The sequence below is a fragment of the Tachyglossus aculeatus genome, chromosome X4 (genome assembly GCF_015852505.1).
Source record: "Tachyglossus aculeatus isolate mTacAcu1 chromosome X4, mTacAcu1.pri, whole genome shotgun sequence".
Lineage (NCBI taxonomy): Eukaryota > Metazoa > Chordata > Mammalia > Monotremata > Tachyglossidae > Tachyglossus > Tachyglossus aculeatus.
Window position 1 is genome coordinate 47,005,400 of NC_052098.1, and position 22,020 is coordinate 47,027,419.

Consider the following 22,020-nt stretch of genomic DNA (forward strand, 5'->3'; position numbering starts at 1 on the left):
TCTGCCTCCAGCTCCCACCTCCCGGGCCCTGTGACATTACACTCACCCCTCCAGCTGCTGCTGCCCTCCAGGGCCCAAGGAGGTGGATCAGGAAAGGGCTGAAGGGAGAGGAAAATGAATGATCAATCATACAGTTCCCTGGTGCTTAGGCAAGCAAATTCTAAAATAGCCTTTTCATAAGAAGTTATTTGATGATTTTATTTTGGGAGGTGGGGAGGAAATGTTAGGTAAGGGATGTGGGGAACAGAACGATTGCTAGAGAACTTAAACCTTCCCAAATGGCTAACAGCACATCAGCTCCAGAACCACTCTCTACTTCTCTCTGTCATTGCTCAGGCACAGCCATCATTCAACATCATCAATGGTATTTATTCATTTAATGTATGGTATTTGTTGAGCACTTACTATGTGCAAGGTATTGTACTAAACACTGGGGTAGATACAAGCTAATCAGGTTGGACCCAATCTATGTCCCTAATGGGGCTTACAGTATTAATCTCCATTTTATATATTAGGTAACTGAGGCCCAGAGAAGTTAAGTGACTTGCCCAAGATCTCACAGCAAGCAAGTGGCAGACCTGGGATTAGCACTACGGTCTTATGACTCTCAGGCCCGTGCTCTTTCCACTAGGCCACACTGCTCCTCTTCCAGAAGAGGGATTGCTTTTGCAAGTTAAATTTTACACACATTTGATTAATGCCTAATGAATCTGTTGCTTTGATTTGTGGGTGAAAAGAGTCTATCGTGATATGAATGAAATTTAATGAAATAGGAGGTTTGAGTTGTGAGTCTCTCTTCCTTGCAAAAGTTTTTGAGTATTAAAGGCTTTGGAAAATGTGGTGTTTTCTGATGCCAAAAACAGCTGGTCATAAGTGTAGAATCAAGAAATATGATAGTGCTCTCTCAGTAAGTTTCTATATTCTATAGAGTGTGTGCATCCTCTACAGGAAATTATGTGAAATTGGGAAAATCAGAGGGGAGCAAAAGGAATAAAATCTTGAAAGACCCAATCCTATGCTCTTCAATTACCACCCAAACCTTGTTTCCCTGGTCTTTTTAAATCTCCCTATCTCCACCCTCTCTCTGTTCAGTCCTTTCTCCAGGCTTTTGCACGGATCACCTAATTAAACCATCACCTGGCATACCTCTCCTCACTCTTCAAAAACCTCCAATGGCTAGCCATCTCCCTCAGCATAAAGCAGAGAATCCTTACCACTGGCCTCAAGAATCTCCACTGGCTTTTTTCCTCTGACATTTTCGCCTCTCGTCACCCGTCGTTCCCTAGGTCACCCTCTTCATTTCTCCCAAGCTCACCTTCTAACTGTACCTCACTCTCTACTCTTCCACCTCCGACTCCTCACTCACAAACCTGGAACTCCATGCCCAACAAAATCAGCCAGACTATGGCTCTTCTCATCTTCAATGTTCTCGTAAAACCCCATCGCCTCCAGGAAGCTTTTTCCAATTAATTTTTACAACCCTATCATATCAACCCAACATCCACCTTAAGCATATAAGGACTTTATTTCTCTCCTCAGCACTTATATATGCAAATGCATATTTTTATTTATTTGTATATTTCATTATTTATTTAGCTATTCCATCCCAATATACTATATTTACTTGCAGAACTACCCTATCTTTCTGCATAATTTTTGCAACCTAAAAACAAGGGAGGAGCTATTACATGGGGTCATAGAAGAATTAAATCTAGCAACCGGGGGGTCAGGAGAAAAGAAGAGGAGAAAAAAAGGAAGAGGAAAGGAGGGAAAAAGGAAGAGGAAGGTAAGAGAGCACTTTGAAACTGAGTCCCTTACTTCTCTTGCACTCTCCCAAGTGCTACATACAGTAGGCACACAATGAATAACCACCCCCTCCTTCTCCTCTTTTCTCCTCTTCTTACCCCGGCATTCTCGCGTGTCTCATTGAAGAAACACCCTTCCCAGCGTGAGTCTGTATTTGCCACCTTAGCACATTCTGACCCTTCTCCTCTTCCTATTCTGGGGTTCCACTCTCCTGGCTTACAAAAATAATATTTAATTTCTTCCTCAAAAATTGCAGGGAGCAGGCAGAAGGAATTGTGTTGGGGGAGACAATTAGGTGAGTAAACTTGGTGTTTGTACTCCTACCTACTATATTCCTGTTCTTCCTTCTGCTCCCACTATGTGTAAATACATTTTATCTATTTCCCCCAGTAGACTGTAAACCCCTTGAAGACAGGAAGCATGGGTCTTGCTTTTATTGTACTCTCCCAAATGCTTAGTATGGTGCATGGCACTTGTTTCTACCTGATAAATTGATTACTTAAAGTTAAGATGGTAAGGATCAGACCCTGAGTTTGTGTGGCTGCACTGTAAACAGTATTCCTAACACACTGAAAAAAATGTCAGATTCTTTGTTGACTGCCACTGCCCTAACGATATTCCACCCATTAGCCAGTTAGCATTAAGACAATTGATAGTAGAACATTTTGTCACTATTTAGCACAGCAGGGGAGAAAATCGTTGGTTGTAGTTGTGCAGTTAGGAGAGTTTTTCAGTGAAATTGTGGCCTGATTTGCCTTGCGAGCCTGCTTCCCTGGACTTCTGGTGACTTTTGACTGGCCCTCTCACCTCACCCCCTGCCTTCCTGGACTCCGAGACCCCTGAGGACCCCTCCCTCTAACAGTGGCAGTGGAATGGGGAGCTAAAACTGAGGAGGCAGGAATACCCCCTATGCTGTTTACCAGGGTGGGCTGAGAGGAGGGATTGTTGACATTGTATTTGGTTCCAAAACCTTTAATCCTGTCGGTGTAGTGCAATGCATTGTTAGTTTGCCGTTTAATGTTAGCTCTGGCCTGTGCAGATTCAGGCGAAAGTGGAATTTTGGGCAAGGAAAAAATTCCTTTAAAAGGTCTGCCTGCCCCATCCAGTAATGTGGTTTGAAATGTGTTGTGTATGTCTTTACTCAGTTCAGCTGAATACAAGAAGAAAGCGCATAATGCAACATTTCTCTTTCTTGAGGGAGATGCCCTTTCTACTACCCTGACAACTCTTCTGTTTTTTACTGAGCAGTTCAAAGTACTTTAAATATGTTACCTTGTTACCACTGAATTCTCATGTGAGGTAGGAAAGATGGACAACTACTATTATCTTGAGTTTAGCTGTGGAAAATTGAGGCAAACTGAGGATTTTTAACCACTGATTTTTGTTTAAAACACTGAATTGATTTTTCTATCAGATTTTTCTTTTTTTCTAAAACACTGAAACACTGAATAGATTTTTAAGAATAATAATAATAATGACATTTTTTAAGTGCCAAGCACTGTTCTAAGCACTGGGGAGGTTACAAGGTGATCAGATTATCCCACGGGGGGCTCACAATCTTAATCCCCATTGTATAGATGAGGTAGCTGAGGCCCAGAGAAGTTAAGTGACTTGCCCAAAGTCACACAGCAGACATGTGGTGGAGCTGGGATTAGAACCCATGACCTCTGGCTCCCAAACCCAGGCTCTTTCCACTGAGCCACACTGTTTCTCTATTTTATTCTATTCATATTACTGAATGATTTTACTGAATCTTCTTTTCTGCAGGTATTTTTGCACCAGATAGATTTAGGGAGACAAGAGGCCTAAATCCTAATGCCAGTTCTACTACTGGCTTGCTGTGTGACTTGGGCAAGTTGCATAACAGCTCTGAGTCTCAGTTTCCTCATCTGGAAAATGGGGACAAAATGCCAGTTCTCACTATCTCTTAGACTGTGAGCCCTGTATGAGACTGGAACTATGTCTGTTTTGATTGTCTACCCCAGTGCTTAGCACAATGTTGGCGCATAGTAAACTCATAATAAATGTCATGATGATGAGGCTATAATAATAGTGTGGCCCTGCCTGGAAACAGGGGGGAAAGATGAGATCCTAGATAATAACCTTGTCATGGGAGAAGCAGCATGGCCTAGTGAATAAAGCACGGGCTTGGGAGTCATAAGGACCTGGATTCTAATCCCACCTCTGCCACTTGCCTCTTGTGTGATCTTGGGCAAGTCACTTAATTTATCTGGGCCTCAGTTACCTCATCTGTAAAATGGAGATTAAGATTGTGAGCCTTATGTGGAACAGGTACTGTGTCCAACTTCATTAACTTGTATCTACCCCAGCACTTAGTATAGTGCCTAGCACATAGTAAGCACTTAACAAATACCCTTAAAAAAACAAGAAACCTTGTAACCCTGTGGTTCTGTGATTCAATTTATGTAGTCCAATGTCTAGGGGAACTCTATTTGCATTACACTCTCCCAAGTGCTTAGTACAGTGCTCTGCACACAGTAAGTGCTCAATAAATTTGATTGATTGACCGAGGAGATTTTGCTGTTGTGAACAAGGCTCAATTGACCCACTAGGATAGTAGAATTCCAGCAGACTAATACCTGCATGGCCCACTCTGGGCTGCATCTGATTCTAAGAAGCTCCTTACTTGTTTGGCGTTCAGAAAAAATAAGGAAACATTCAAAGCATGGGATTTAAAGAGCTTTCAGGTATTGGCAACCTCTGCAAATATGACCCAGACTGATCCCCTGGCTGCGGCTTTGGCACCGATACTGTGCCAGATCCTAAACTTGTTTCTGTTGCCACTCTCTGACTCACTACCACTACTTTCAGGCCCTGTGCTCACTCAGTCACTCTCCATCTTCGGTCCTGTGTCACCATCCTGGATGCTCCTGCTACTGTATGTCACACCTCTTCTTGGGTGACAGGACCATTAAAAAGGACCTGGGAAAATGGCAGCAGATTCTGGAACAGTTGCCACAGTAACATGAACTCTGGAGCAGTGACAAGGTTGCATTGCAGTTGGGCCTAATTTTAATAATGTTTCTAGGCTGACACACTATGATTCAATGCTGTAAGTTAGCAGATCTGAGATCATCATCATGTATTTTTTGAGCACCCACTCTGGGCGGATCATGGAACTAAGTGCTTGTGAGTATACAGTAGAGGTAGAAGGTATGGTCCCTGTCCTCAAAGAGCTTACAATCTAAAAAGAGTGATTATGATTCCAAAGAGTTTTTGTTCTAGCACTCACCTTAAGGACTCTTTTGGCCCTACCTTTGTATCAAAATCATGTTTGTCTGTCTCTCTCTTGGCATTTCTGTGGATCCTAAAGGTTGGAAGAGAAAGAGTTTACAAAGAAGAAGCAGAGGAGTCAGTCAGTCAATTGTATTTATTGAGTGCTTACTGTGTGCAGAGCACTGTACTAAGCACTTGGGAGAGTACCATACAACAACAAAACAATATAACAGACACATCCCCTGCCCACAGTGAGCATACAGTCCAGAGGGGGAGAAGGACATTTAAAATAAATAAATAAATTACAGATTTGTACATACGTGTCGTGGGACTTGGGTTGTGGGGGAGGATGAATAAAGGGAGCAAGTCAGGACAATGCAGAAGGGAGCTGAAGAAAAGGAAAAGAGGGATTAGTCAGGGAAGGCCTTTTGGAGGAGATGTGTCTTCAATAAGTCTTTGAATGGGGGGTGAGTAATCATCTGTCTGATATAAGAAGGGAGACACACCAGGCCAGAGGCAGGACACAGACGAGAGGTTGGCGGTGAGACAGATGGGCTTGAGATACAGTGAGAAGGTTAGCATTAGAGGAGCAAAGTGTGCAGCTGGGTTGCAGTAGGAGAATAGTGAGGTGAGGTAGGAGTGCTTTAAAGCAGATGTTGAGGAGTTTCTGTTTGATGAGGAGGTGGATGATAGCTCACGCTGTTCATACAGCCCTCAGTTCGGCTCTTCATGAAATAGCTGTTCAGATCTCTGCGGATTCAGTCTCCACAACCCCTTTAAAGCTCTACTATGAGCTCCCTAGCAGGCCTGACCCCAGTTTGAGAAGCCCTGAATTAACAGCTCTGTATGAGAAGCAACATGTCATAGTGGATCGAGCACAGGACTGGGAGTCAAAAGGACCTGGGATTTAATTCCCTGCTTCCCATTTGTCTGCTGTGTGCCCTTGGACAAGTCACTTAACTCCTCTGTGCCTCAATTCCCTCATCTGTAAAATGGGGATTAAGACTGTGAGCGCCATGTGGAACAGGGACTGTGTTCAGCCTGATGAGCTCCAGAGTTTGGTGCAATGCCTGGCACATAGTAAGTGCTTAATAAATACTGAAATTATTATTAGTAGTATTATTATTAGCCATTATCCAACTAGAAATGGAGAGTGGCATGGTTCTGCATTGCAGTGACTTCCAGCTTTTTCACCTTCCCACTCCATGTGGGAATTAGGAGCGTCCTATAACCCTGAATGTTTTCTCAGTGTCCCACTGGTGGAGACAGAGCACACGAGGATGTCTTGAGTTGCAAGACTCCATTAAAGACAAGAGATTAGAATGGTGACTGAAAGACTGCAATAAATTGGCTACAGATCAAGCCAGCAATACTACGAGGTTCTATTCCTTGAAAATGCACTTGTATCAAGAATGGCTGTATGGTTGGGTATGTTTTCTCATAGACTTAAGTTTGGGGGGTTTTGCGGGTGGGTCGCAGGGTGGAGGTTATGTGCTATACACTGTCCTGCTCTATATCAGAAAAGTAACTCAAAGCATATCACAATTTCAAATAAATGAGGGAGATGTAAAGTGATTATGAGACTTGGTAGGAGGCTTGTTCTGAAGCTTCTCAGCTTGTTCTGCTGGCTACGGTAGTGGTTTTTTGAGTGAAGAATTTGTCCAATTTAGATTGAACAGCAGCCTTCTTGTCTTCATCAAGTGCCTTGTAGCAGGCCAACTGTTTCTGAACTTCTCTCCATTAGTATCATTTTTTTAAATCATATTATAAACTCGTCTACTTTCTTGAATACTGATGCAAGGCTTTTTAATCCCAAGATTTTAGCTAGTAGTAAAGAAACCCTAACCACTTCTTCATCTGCTTCAGCATCTTGTAAAGATGAACTGGTTCATCCTGACTATGGACTGGAAGCTGGAAGACAAGGGACTGGTTGCTGTAGTTTCTCTGGATTATGAATTGAACTCCAGTTCAGGTTCTAAAAGCTGCAGCCCTTGAGGTGCTTGTATTTCACCATGACCATCTGCACCCCACCTTCTATTCACCCTATCTCTGCCCTACTTGAGTATCTGTCAATTTACTTCCATCCAACCCCTCCCCAGTTAAATGTGACCTGGGACCCCTTGTGCTGTCCCTTCTCCTACCCTCTGACCTTACCACTCCATCCAAATGCAGCCTGGGGAACCTCCATTCTGTCATAGAAAAGCTCCCCTTCATCCTCGACCTTTTCAACATCATTGAAACCTGATTCTCCCCAGATGACACTGTCTGCCCTGCTGCTCTCTCATGAGAGGGACTCACCTTCTCCCACTCCCCAAGGCTCACTGGAAAAGGGAGAGGAGTCAGCCTGCTTCTTGCCTCCTGATGTTGCTTTCACACCATCCTTCCCCCTCCATCCCTCTCTTTCTCCTCCTTTTATGCTCATATCACCCACTTCTACCTCTCACTTCAATTACTAGTTCCCATTATCTACTACTTCTCAGGTCCCATATCCAATTTTCTCAGAGATTTTGGTGCCCCTATCAGCTTCTTTGTTTCCTTCTCAATCCCTACATTGAGCCTCTGGGACTTCAATATCCTTGAGGATGTTCCTGATGACCTCTGAGCTGCCCGCTTCCTCTAATTCCTTGACTCTGCCAACCACCGGCTCTACCCTTCACTGAATCACCAACCTCCTTACCTGCCTTCCCTCCCACACATCTCTTCCCCAAAGAACTATCCTCTCCCCTTTGAAAGAAACCTCCAATCTCTTGTCCCCCTCCACTTACCCCAGGCCATCATGCCCTATTTCGACTCCCAATCCAATCTTCCCTTTCCTGATGCAAAAATCCGCATGCTCAACTCTGCCTTCTCCATGACAGTGTAGAGTGGCAGCAAATGAACAGGTTGATTGTGTTTACATGACAGGTTGCATGGCAACTTAAAAAATAATTAAATCCTATTTCTTAAAATCCTGTGTTAACAACATTTGTTTTCAAGCTAAATAAATGGGGTTTAGTACCAGTAGTTATTCAATCATTCAATCAGTGACATTTATTGAGCTCTCAGAGCATTCTACTAAGTTCTTGGGAGAGTGCCATACAGCTGATAACATTACCTCTGCCCACATTCTAGTTGGAGAGTCAGAGTCTTGCAATTTAGCAGAGTAATACTGTAAATTTTTAGGTTGAGCTGGTGCAGACAGCGCAGTTTTGTCAGTAGACTAGGCCTTGGAGATCACCCACTTTGCTGCCCAGATCATTTTTCTAAAACATTTTTCTGGACATGTCTCCCCACTCCTCAAAAGCCTCCATTGGTTGCCCATTCCTCCTTGCATCAAGCAGAAAGTCTATTGGCTAGACTGTAAGCTCATCTCTAGACTGTAAACTCACTGTGGGCAGGGAACGTGACTGCCAGTTCTGTTGTATTGTACTCTCCTAAGCGCTTAGTACAGTGTTCTGCACACAGGAAGTGCTCAATAACTACCAATGATGATGATGATTTAAAGCACTCAATCAGCTCTCTCCTCTCCTACTTATTCTCGCTCCTCTTCTACTAATCCCCAGCTCTGGAGCTTCATTCTTCTGAAGTCAACTGTACCTCGATTTCATCTTCCCAGCCACCATCTTCTTGCTCACACCCTCTTTCATGCCTGTAACTCCCACCCCACTTCATGTCAGGCAGACCACTGACCTCCCCTTCTTCAAGGCCCTTCTGAAACCACATCTCTTTCAGGAGGTCCTCCCTGATTAATCTTTCACCTCCACACCATGTACCCCTGCCCCCCATCCAATGGCCACTTCAGCACTTCCACATTACCTAACCACTTGATTACTAACAGTCCCAGGGTTAGAGTTAAGATGCAGTCCCTATGTAAGTAATAATAATAATCATAATGATAGCATTTGTAAAGCGCTTACTAGGTGCCAAGTACTGTTCTAAACACTGGGGTAGATACGAGGTTATCAGGTTGTCCCACGTGAGGCTCACAGTCTTAATCCCCATTTTACAGGTGAGGTAACTGAGGCACAGAGAAGTTAAGCGACTTGCCCAAGATCACACAGCAGACAAGTGACGGAGCCGGAATTAGAACCCATGACCTCTGACTCCCAAGCCGGGGCTCTTTCCATTGAGCCACGCTGCTTCTCGTGTAGTAATACTAGCAATGGATAATCGAGCATCCAGGACACCAGGAGCTCAGATGCAGGTGACTTGTAGCAGGAATTGTTATCAAGAAAGGGAGAGCATCTAAAGAAGTTGAAAATGGTCAAAATAACTTTGAAAAGAGAGAAATCGTCCCTAAAAGGCTGTGGGATTTAGAATGGCATCCTTGGTATCTACTGCATGTGCAGTGTGAAGCTGTGCATTGACTGTTTCCATAAGAAAAACATGCAGACCTTTGGCCTTAATTGCTTCACAAAATTAAGAATTAAGAAGGGGAACCCTACATTTGTATTCTGAAGGTCTTAGTATAATTGTATGCATCCTTCAATCACCACCATAGATTTTAACATGTTGCACTAGAGCTTAAAATGTGTTATTTGGTAAGCAGAAAGCATAAGCTTCAGTCACTCTGCTGGCTTCCGGCAATCATTGTACATTAACTAGCATTAGTAGGGGAATTAGTTCTGTTGATGCACAGTGAAAGGAATTTTATTTTATCATACAGCATGTAAATGTTATTTGTAAATCTTGACATCATTTGGCTGAGTCTCCTAAACCTTTGGGACTCTGAAATAGCAAAATGAGTATTCTTCAAAAAAATATATAGTAGCACCAGTGTTTTTGTTGGCTGTAGCACTCTAGAGCACTTACAAAAGATTCTGAAAAATAGACTTGGATATAGGAAATGAAGAGATTCTCCACTGCACCTTTCATGGAGTTCGTGTACTTTCCTTATTACCTGAGCTTTTTTTCCTTATAAAAAGTCACAGATGCATCAACTTTCTGGTGGGTCACCAAATCCTGTAGGTTCTACCTTCACAACATTGCTAAAATCTGCCCTTTCCTCTCCATCCAAACTGCTACCATGTTGATCCATGCACTTATCCTATGCCGCCTTGACTACTGCATCCACCTCCTCACTGACCTCTCAGCCTCCTGCCTCTCCCCACTCCAATCCATATGTCACTCTGCTGCATGGATCATTCATCAACAAAAATGTTTAGTCCATGTCACCCCAATCCTTAAGAATCTCCATATCAAACAGAAACTCCTTACCATCGGTTTTAAAGCACTCAATCAGTTCGCCCCACCTAGCTCGCCTCACTAATCTCCTACTGCAGTCCAGCCCACACACACCACCCCTCTAGCTCCAGTTTACTCACTGTGCCCTGATCTTATCTATCTCACCACTGACCACTTTCACACATCCTCCCCTAGCCTGGAACTTCCTCCCTCTCCAAATAGACCAAACCACCACTCTCTCCACCTTCAAAACATTACTATGGTCACATCTCCTCCAAGAGTCCTTCCTTGATTAAGTCCTCTTTTCCCTGGATTGCTCTCCCTTCTGTGTCACCTATGCACTTCAATCTGTGACCTTTGGACAACTGATATTCAGCCCACCTCCAACTCCACAGAACTTATGTACATATCTTTAAATTATATAATATACATTTCTTATTCATATTAATGTCTGTCTCCCTATCAAGACTGTAAGCTTGTTCATTCATTCATTCAATCATATTTATTGAGCACCTACTGTGTGCAGAGCACTGTACTAAGTGCTTGGGAGGGCACAATTCAACAATAAGCAGACACATTCACTGACCACAGTGAGTTTACAGTCTAAACGGGGTGGTGGGGGGGGAGGAGACAGACATGTACATAAGTGCTGTGGGGCTGGGAGGGGGGAAGAAAAAAGGGAGCAAGTCAGGGCAGTGCAGAAGGGAGTGGGAGAAGAAGAAAGGGGGTGGTTAGTCAGGGAATGCTTCTTGGAGGAGATGTGCCTTCAGTAAGGCTTTGAAGTGGGGGAGAGTAATTATCTATTGGATTTGAGAAGGGAGGGTGTTCCAGGCCAGAGGCAGACTTGGGCCAGAGGTCGGCCATGAGATAGGTGAGATAGAAGCATAGTGAGAAAATTAGCATTACAGGAGCAAAGTGTATGGGCCGGGGTGTAGTAGGAGAGTAGAGGCAAGGTAGGAGGGGGCAAGGTGATTGAATGCTTTAAAGCCAATGATGAGGAGTTTCTGTTTGATGGAGAGGTGGATGGGCAACCACACTCAAGTTTTTTGAATAGTGGGGTGACATGTCCTGAAAGTTTCTGTAGAAAGATGATTTCAGCAGGAGAGTGAAGTATGGACTGGAATGGGGAGAGACAAGAAGCTGGGAGGTCAGCAAGGAGGCTAATGCAGTACTCTAGGTGGGATAGGATGAGTGATGTATTAACGTGGTAGGAGTTTGGATGGAGAGGAAAGGGCGGATTTTAGCAATGTTGTGAAGGTGGGTCTGACAGAATTTAGTGATGGATTGACTATGCGGGTTGAATGAAAGACATGAGTCAAAATGGTAAGTTTACAGGCTTGTGAGACAGGAGGGATGGTGGTGCCATCTACAGTGATGGGAATGTCTGGGGGAGGATAGGGTTTGGGTGGGAAGATACGGAGTTCAGTTTTGGACATTTTAAGCTTGAGGTGATTGGAGGACATCCAAGTAAAGATGTCTTGAAGACAGGAGGAATTGTGAGACTGCAAAGAGGGACAGAGATCAGGGATGGAGATGTAAATTTAGAAATCATTCGCATAGAGGTGGTACTTGAAGCCATGGGAGTGAATGAGTTCTCCAAGGTAGAGGGTGCAAATGAAGAATAGAAGAAGACCCAGAACCATCATGGGCAGGGAAATCTGTTGTACTCTCCCAAGTGCTTAGTACAGTGCTCTGCACATAGTAAGCACTCAATATATGTGATTGATTGATTGGGTCTGAAACTAGACATTAAGATGGTGAGAGTAAAGTCCCTCAGTAAAGTTGAGGCTATCACTGTGGGGCTCAGAACAGTTGTTTATTGGAGTGCTGGGTAATTAATTAATTAATGATGGTATTTGTTAAGCGCTTACTATGTGCAAAGCACTGTTCTAAGCACTGGAGGGATACAAGGTGATCAGGTTGTCCCACATGGGGTTCACAGTCTTAATCCTCATTTTACAGATGAGGTAACTGAGGCATAGAGAAGTGAAGTGACTTGCTCAAAGTCACACACCTGACAATTGGTGGAGCCAGGATTTGAACCCCTGACTCCAAAGCCCGGGCTCTTTCCACTGAGCCACGCTACTTCTCTAAGGGCTTCTCTAAAGGTATGGCTGCTTTTTAAAAAAGCTTTCTCCTTCTATTTATCTTTTCCTAGCCTACGTGTTTGCCCTCTTGCTCTAACTATTGAATGCTGAATGAGGACCTAAAATGCCTTGCTTGTATTATAGAATCCTAGGGTTGGAAACATTATGAAAAATCATGTAGTTGGACTTCTACCTTCAGACAAGATCACATCCATTCCATCCCAAATGAGAATCTACCCATGGACACAATCAACGGTATTTATTGAGCATTTACTGTGTGCAGACCACTATACTAAGCACCTGGGAGAGTAAATACGATAGAATAGTTAGATACATTCCCTGCCCACAAGGAGCTTACGGACTAGGGGGAAGTCAATCAATAGTATTTATTGAGCATTTATTTAGTATTTATTTATTGGGAAGCAGCATGGCATAGTGGATGGAGCACAGGCCTGGGAATCAGATGGTCATGGGTTCTAATCCTGGCTCCACCACTTGTCTGCTGTGTGACCTTAGGCAAGGCACTTCACTTCTCTGGGGCTCAGTTTAGCTTAGTACAGTGCCTGGCACACAGTGAGCGCTTAATACCAGAATTATTATTATTCATTCATTCAATCGTATTTAGCACTAGTCTGGGAAGGCCTTTTGGAAGAGATGTGCCTTCAATAAGGTTTTGAAGGGCGGAGGGGGAGAGTTATTGTCTGGTGAATTTGAAGAGCCGAGGGTATTCCAGGCCAGAGGTAGGACGTGAGCCGGGGTCGACTGCAAGACAGGTGAGATCGAGGCACAGTGAGAAGGTTAACACCAGAGGAGCAAAGTACGTGGGCTGGGTTGTAGAAGTGCAGCCCGATGGATTAATAATTATTTTGGTATTTGTTAAATCTCTCACTATGTGCCAGGCAATGTACTAAGTGCTGGGCTAGATACAAGCTAATCAGGTTGGATACCATGTCCCACCTGGGGCTCACAGTCTTAGTCCCCATTTTCCAGATGAGGTAACTGAGGCCAAGAAGTGAAATGATTGTCCCTAAATCACCCAGCAGACTAAAGGCAGAGCCGTGATTAGAACCCGTGTCTTCTGACTCTCTTTCCACTAGACCACACTGCTTTTATCTTTATTATTATCATTGAGCACATAAATGTATGCAGGGCACTGTACTAAGCATTTGCGAGAGTACAATAGAGTTGGTAGACATGATCCTTGCCTTCAAGCTGCCTTTCCTAGTCCTGTTTTTTTTTTCTTTTTTACTCTCTATTTGCTTTATCTTGACAATGCAACCTGAGTCTTTCAGTATAGGAGAGACACCCACCTCTCTGGGGTGCTTTAAATACAGTCTTGCCTGGAGGCAGGCGGGGGGATGAACCAAATTATTTTTGAGGTTCCTTCCAGTTCTCAGATTCTACGGTTGTTACTTGCTTTGTGAATTGAATGTGGGCCTGCAGGTGTGCACACCTGGTTGCAAGTGCTCCTTAAGGGAGGTGATGAGATAAGTCATTTATCATGGAAAAAGCACTATACCAATCACCTTCCCTTGTTTTATCCCTGCTGAATCTTCTCTGCTGGTTGAGTATATAGCTTGTGTGGGCTTGACAAGAGGTGACTGGGGAAAGGGCTCGAGATTAAGGATACCATTTAGGTGTATGTACATTGAATAAGTGCTGTGACTGAGGGAATACGTTGTGAGAGGGATGGGTGGTTCTTAAAAGAGCTGTCTGCCATTTGTTTACATATAAAGGAAGGGATTCAGAACAGGAAGGTTAAATCAAGCTGTTAAATAGCTGGATAAAGAAAGAGATGCTTTAGGTTTTGTGAGATGACATCCAGGAACTCCTATCTGAGACATTTTTCCTCAGGGAAAATATATTTTGGACTACATGACCTTCTGATATATATATATATATATATATATATCAGAATAAATATGTACAGAATAAAATATGTACAAGGATACACACATATATATGTGTGTATCCTTGTACATATTTACTATTCTATTTATTTTGTTAATGATGTGCACCTAGCTTTACTTCCATTTATTCTGATGACTTGACACCTGTCCACATGTTTTGTTTTGTAGTCTGTCTCCCTCTTCTAGACTGTGAGCCCGTTGTTGGGTAGGGACCGTCTCTATATGTTGCCAACTTGTACTTCCCAAGCGCTTAGTACAGTGCTCTGCACACAGTAAGTGCTCAATAAATATGATTGAATGAATGACTGAATGAATATAATGCCCATTATTGCTAGAGGCTGGTGGCTGGGAAGGGAGAAGATGCCTTCCCCAACACTCCAGACCCTACAGCTCCAAGAGTTAACCAAGTTGCACTTGGATTTGCACCCTTTATTCAACTCACCCTCAGCCCCACAGCACTTACATACATACCTGTAATTTCTTTATTTATATTAATGCCTGTCTCCGCCTCTAGACTGTTAAGCTCCTTGTGGGCAAGAAACATGTCTACACTCTGCTATGTGGTATGCTCCCAAGTGCTTAGTTCTGTGCTCTGCGCTCAGCAAGCCCTCAATAAATATAAATGATTGATTGATTATCCTTGGGGGTTTCTTTGGATTGGTGAGTTGTGATGGCTGATCATCCCAGGATGCTGACCATTCCTGTAGAGGTGGTACCCTCTAGCAGGTTCATTTTGATTGGAACTAATATAGGAACCCTTTAACAGGAAGCAGCATAGCCTAGTGGAAAGAGCACGGTCCAGGGAATCAGAGGACCTGGGTTCTAATCCTAGCTCTGTGCCCTGGGCAGGTCATTTCATGTCTCTGTGCCTCAGTTTCCTCAACTGTAAACTGGGGATTCAATACCTGTTCTCCCCTTCCACTATGAGCCCTATGTAGTCCTCTCCTCCTCCCCATCCCCCCCACCCTACCTCCTTCCCCTCCCCGCAGCACCTGTATATATGTTTGTACAGATTTATCACTCTATCTATTTTACTTGTACGTATTTACTATTCTATTTATTTTGTTAATGATGTGCATTTAGCTTTAATTCTATTTGTTCTGATGACTGGACACCTGTCTACATGTTTTGTTTTGTTGTCTGTCTCCCCCTTCTAGACTGTGAGCCCATTGTTGGGTAGGGACCATCTCTATCTGTTGTCAACTTGTACTTCACAAGCTCTTAGTACAGTAAGCGCTCAATAAATACGATTGAGTGAATGAATGAATGAATGATAGGGACTTTGTCTGATCTGATTATCCTGTATTTACTCCAGTGCTTAATATAGTGCTTGGCACATAGTAAGGGCTTAACTAACACCACTATTTTGCTGTTGTTGTCGTTAGTACTATTATTATTAGTAGTAATGATAAATAGTAATAATAATAATGATAAACTAGGGATAAAGGCCAAGCTAAGATCCCTGAGGTAAAACCCGGGGACCTCAAAGACCTCACATGCTCCTGGAAATCAATTCACTGACATTGGCCAGTTGCAAATGATGACCCTGTGGCCAATTTTCTCTTCAAACGTTATCGCTAGCATCACATTTTTCTAGGACTGAGCTTAGAATGGCCTCTTTTTTCCCAACGCAACAATCCACATCTTTCCTTTAAAACATAACTAAAACACTTCCTTTTTTAGGCCAAAACAGAATATGATCCACTAACTCCAACACAATCTTTTCTCCTTTCTTTTCATGCACATGTAGGAATATGTGTTGATGTAGCTGGCCTTCCTTTCTGAAGATGAAGATCCTATGTATTTTTAAATGGTATTTGGTAAGCACTTTGTGCCAAGCACTGAACGAAGCACTAGACTAAGCACTGGACTAGATACCAGATAATCAGATTGGACACAGTCCCTATCCCACATTGGGCTCACAGTCTAAGTAGGCAGGAGAACAGGTAGCTTTGCACGTGGCTCTGGCTGAAAACACACCCTACTTGCATTGCTTGCACTTAAGGACAGATCCTTACTGCATTAATGGATTTATTCCATACAGGACTTGGGTCTGTTTTTGAACCTGCTTATTGGCATCCCAATCTTTACAAAACCTTTGCTTAAGGAGAACAACCTCTCTCCTGATTGCTCCCTGCCAGGGTAGTCTATCCACTTCAGTGACCTCCCAACAGTCCTCTGCTATTTCACATTATTTGAAACTGTGTTTTTCTGTGCCTTTATATTGTTTATTCCGCCCTCATGGCTTGTATCAGCCCCTTTTCAGTTCATCATACAACAGTTGCTTAGGTATCCTGTGTCATCCATTCTTCTCATAGGTCCTGTCCAATGAACTATGCTTCTGAGAGCATTGCGTTGATGCAGTGAATCATTATTATTATTATTATTCTAGTGAGATGACTGTGTTCCAGGATCTCACTGTTGCTAATCTTGTCCTGCCATTTGATGTTAAGTATGCTTTTTTTTAATGGTATATGTTAAGTGCTTACTATGTGCCAAGCACTGTATTAAGCAAGAGGGTAGATAGAAGCAAATCAGTTTGGCCACAGTCCCTGTCCCATGTGGGGCTCACAGTCTCAAACCCCATTTTACAAATGAAGTAACTGAGGTTCAGGGAAGTTAAGTGACTTGCCCAAGACAAGACGTGGAGCTGGGATTACAACCCATGACCTTTTGACTCCGAGGCTCATGTCTATCCACTACACCATGCTCATAAGGCTTATATTCTCAATCTCCATTTTACAGATGAGGTAACTGAGACCCAAAGAAATGAAATGACTTGGCCAAGGTTACACAGCAGAAAAATGGCAGAGCTGGGATTAGAACCCAGGTCCTTCTGAATTTGATGCCCCATTGTCACCTTACCCTGTTTTGCAGCGTAAAGCTCTAGTGGCAGACTTGATTCTGTTTACCATCTCTTACCTTAGACAGCACACCGCTTAGGGTACTGGGCCAGATTAATAAAGGGACTTTGGAGTCTACAAGTCCATAGACTTGGGCTAAGGAGTTGCAATGCTACTAGGGGTTCTCACTCCCAATCCCGACCAAAAGAGTCCCCCAGATTCACTTTATGAACTTCTGGACCCCCATCAGCCTCTGCTATGTACTAAAGCCCTCCAGTTCGTCAATTCTTCTAAAACAGATTTGGAGATCTTTTCTACTAAGTTATCCCCATGTCTCTGCACCCCTTTCATTGCCACCACCCATCGACTGATGCTGTAAAGGTGAAGGGGTCACTGGGGTCCAACCTACCACCCACTCCCAGGGTTGGAAGCTGATGGAGAAAGCACTTCCTCCCTGTCCTATGACTCTCTCCAGGTTCACACATCTCCCCGACACCCGGAGCTTCTCCTTTACACTCTACCACAGACAGACACCAAGATCTGACATCTCAACAAGAATAATAATAATAATAATTGTGGTATTTGTGAAGCGCTTACTAGGTGCCAGGCACTGTACTAAGTGCTGGGGCAGATACAGGTAAATCGGGTCAGGCACAGTCCACATGGGGCTCATAGACCTAATCCCTATTTTGCAGATGAGGTAAATGGGGCAGAGAGAAGGGAAGTGGCTTGCCCAAGGTTACACAGCAGACAAGTGGCAGAGACAGGATTAGAACCCAGGTCCTTCTAGCTCCCAGGCTTGTACTCTATCAACTAGGCCATGCTGTTTCTCTAGTTTAATGGGTACTGAATTTGGTAACAATGAAAACAATTTGGAGCAAACCACTCAATCCTCGATCCTTCCTCCTCAATCCTTCTTGATCAATCAATCAATCAATCAATCGTATTTATTGAGCGCTTACTATGTGCAGAGCACTGTACTAAGCGCTTGGGAAGTACAAATTGGCATCACATATCACAATCTTGATGATTGGCTTGGCTACCTATTTTCACTTCCCTCTGATAGAGTTATCATGGAGTGACTCTCTTGACTTTCTCCTCCTTCTCACTCATTAATTCGTTCATTCAATCGTATTTATTAAGCACTTACTGGGTGCAGAGCACTGTACTAAGCACTTGGGAAAGAACAATACAATAAAGAGTGATATCCCTGTCCCACAGTGAGCTCACAGTCGAGGGCCAGTGGAACTGGCCGTCATGGGCGACCCCTTCAAATATGTATTTTCTTTGGTTTGGGGCATATATAATTGCTGTAAGAAGTTACATGTAGGCTGGTTTGAATTTAAATGATATTCTACAATTTTTAAGTTTAAAATGTGGCAACAGAATGGCTTTGTTCATTAAAATACAAGTATAGTATAGCATTAATCACCTCTCAGGGTCGCACCTAGAGAGTTTCCAGCATTCTACCAGTCTTGACTACTGGAGGGAGAGTCAAGCAGAGGCATATCCATTCCATTCCTAGGTTTGGCAGTGGCTAGAGAGTGGAAGGCAATCTGCTATAAGTCAAAACTCACCTGTGCTGGGCACCAGTGGCATGGAAGAGAGTCTAGGGCGGAGACTCAGGTTTACTATGCGGAAGGAGGCAATGGTAAACTGCTTCCATATTTTTACCAAGAAAAGTCTATGGATACAGTTTGAGAACAATTGCAGATGGAGGTAGCTGTTCTCTATACTCACTCCCTTGGTGACTCATTCACTCCCATGGCTTCAACTATATCTCTACGCAGATGACGCCCAAATCTACATCTCCTCCCCTGTTCTCTCTCCCTCCCTCCAGGCTCGTATCTCCTCCTTCCTTCAGGACACCTCCACCTGGATGTCCGCCTGCCACCTAAAACTCAACATGTCCAAGACTGAGCTCCTTCTCTTCCCTCCCAAACCCTGTTCTCTCCCTCACTTTTCCGTCACTGTGGACGGCACTACCATCCTTCCCGTCTCACAAGCCCGTAACCTTGATGTCATTCTTGACTCTGCTCTCTCATTCACCCCACACAACCAATCTGTCACCAAAACCTGCCGGTCTCACCTTCACAACATCGCCAAGATCCACCCTTTCCTCTCCATCCAAACTGCTACCTCGTTGGTACAATCTCTCATCATATTCCTACTGGATTACTGCATCAGCCTTCTTTCTGATCTTCCACCCTCCTGTCTCTCTCCACTTCAGTCTATATTTCACTCTGCTGCCCAGATTATCTTTCTACCAAAACGCTCTGGGCATGTCACCCCCCTCCCAGCCCCCACAAAAATCTCCAGTGGTTTCCTATCAACCTTCGCATGAAGCAAAAACTCCTCACTATTGGCTTCAAAGCTCTCCATCACCTCACCCCCTCCTACCTCACCTCCTTTCTCTCCTACAGCCCAGCCCACACACTCTGCTCCTCTGCCGCTAACCTCCTGACTGTGCCTCGTTCTCGCCTGTCCCATCGTCAACCCCTGGCCCGTGTCCTATCTCTGGCCTGGAATGCCCTCCCCCCTCACATCCACCAAACTAGCTCTTTTCCCCCCTTCAAAGCCCTACTGAGAGCTCACCTCCTCCAGGAGGCCTCCACAGACTGAGCCCCCCTTTTCCTCTGTTCCTCCTCCCCTCCCATCACCCCTAATCCCTCCTTCTGCTCTATCCCCTTCCCCACCCCACAATGCTTGTGTACATTTGTACATATTTATTATTTTATTTATTTTATTAATGGTGTATATATCTATAATTCTATTTGTCTATTTTGGTGCTATGGATGCCTGTCTATGTGTTTTGTTGTCTGTCCCCCCACCCCCCTTCTAGACTGTGAGCCCGTTGTTGGGTAGAGATTGTCTCTATCTATTGTCAAATTGTACTTTCCAAGTGCTTAGTACAGTGCTCTGCACACAGTAAGCGCTCAATAAATATGATTGAATGAATGAATGAATGTGTCCATGGTGTCGCTATGGATCAGACACGACTCAACAGCATAAGACAACAACATAGCATTAGTAGCTTCAATGTCAGAATTATGCTTATTTTGTTTAAAATTAGGAGAGAGAATTCTCTACAGGGACCCCACAAAAAAAAAATATAATCACTTGGGTTCCACAGAAGAGTTCATCTGGCCGTGCTTGGTAGAAGAATTCAGTGACAACTATATGTTCTGCACTATTAATGAAAATATTTGGTTGTGTGTAGGGTTTACTGGTCGTAGGCTGGTAAATAGCTTCCATTGTCTTCTTGTTTTCTAGACTTTAAATTGGTTGTGGGCAGGGAACGTGTCCACCAACTCTGTGGTATTTACCCTCCAATTCCGGCTCCATCATTTGTCACAAAACTTCTCTGTTCCTCAGTTACCACACCTATAAAATGGGGATTAAGACTGTGAACCCTATGTGGAACATGGGCTGTGTCCAACCTGTTCAGCTTGTGTCTACCCCAGCGCTTAGAACAGTGCCTCGCACATAGTAAGCACTTTACAACTACCAGAAAAAAAGGCTCTTGGTACAGTGCTCTGCACACAATAAATGCTCAATCCAAAGACTGATTGTTGTCAGTCCATAGGCTGTACTACAACTGTAGAGCAGTTTATAGTTACTTCCGTGTTTTCTTGTGTGCGTGTCTTTAGAGCCTAGTCATCTGCATGAAGCAGTCTTGGAACTACTGTCTCAAAGACTTTTGAAGAAAAATGTAGGCTGTTGGACTAGAAGAATTTCTGTGCAGATCAGAAATGTATTCTGATTCCCAGCTTGCAGTTTTCTTATCAATCTTCCAGCATGGCAGCATAGGAATCCTCCACGCAGGTCTGCTTCATTCCAACAATGATGGAGGAAGGGTTAGACAGGGCATCTTCAACTCCGACTCTTACCAACTATTTCATCATGAAGTAACTGGAGGATCTTGGTGAATTTTTTAGGCTATCTGCATGTCCTGGAAAGCAGCATGACCTAGTGGGGATTCTGGTTCTAGTCCCAGCTCTGCCATGGGCTTGGATAGATTACCTGCTCTCCTTTTCTCTTAGATTGTGAGCCCCTTGTGGAACAGGGACTGTAGAGAAGCAGCATGCCCAGTAGAATATCCACAGGCCTGGGAGTTAGAGGACCTGGGTTCTAATCCTGGCTCTGCCGTGTGTCTGCTATGTGACCTTGGGCAAGTCACTTAACTTTTTTGGGCCTCAGTTACCTCATATGTAAAATGGGAATCAAGACTGTGAGCCCCTTGTGGAACCTGGACTGTGTCCAACCTGATTAGCTTGAATCTACCCTAGCATTTTGCACAGTGCCTGGCACATGGTAAGCACTTAACAAATACCATAAAAAGTAACTTCATTCTCTGTGATTCAGCTACTGCATCTGTAAAATGGGGATTAAATCCTACTCCCTCTTACTTAGACTGTGAGTCCCATGTGGGAAATTTGTGCTGTTGTCCCACAGAGACTGCTGATCCTTTGACCCCATCTAATTTTCTCAATCCATCATGACCCACTTAGCCTCCATACCCAAGCTACCTTCCCTTGATGACCAAATTGACACTCTCAACACCACCCTCTCTACTGAACTCAACTCACTCACTCCCCTACCCCTTTGTCAATTTCGTACCACTAACCCACAGCACTGGATCACCTACACAGTCTACCTCCTTCGCTCTTGTGCATGAACCACAGAGCGCTGATGTTAGAAATCTAAATATTAGGCTGTCCTCATCCACTTCAATTTTATCCTTGCGTGCTTTAATTCTGCCCTTTCCTCTGTATGGCAAAATTATTTCTCCATCCTTAATGACACCCTTATTCATTGCCCTCATCAGTTGTTAAATCCTTCCTCAAGCCCCCTGTTCCCCCCACCTCCCCCATCCCTCGCCCATATTGAAACCATCAGGTGTGATCTCCCTAAAATCTCCCCTGCCCCTCCTTCAACTCCCTCATATTTCCCAGCAGTATCTCTAGAGGAGAT

The 22,020-nt window shown here is 43.9% G+C and overlaps 1 non-coding gene across 1 annotated transcript; it reads left to right on the forward strand.

The window, feature by feature from the left end:
- Positions 1-18,475: 18,475 nt before the first annotated feature.
- LOC119948460 lies at positions 18,476-18,613 on the forward strand. The gene has a single exon (XR_005456854.1). It is a non-coding gene; the product is annotated as a small nucleolar RNA SNORA7 (small nucleolar RNA).
- Positions 18,614-22,020: the final 3,407 nt, after the last annotated feature.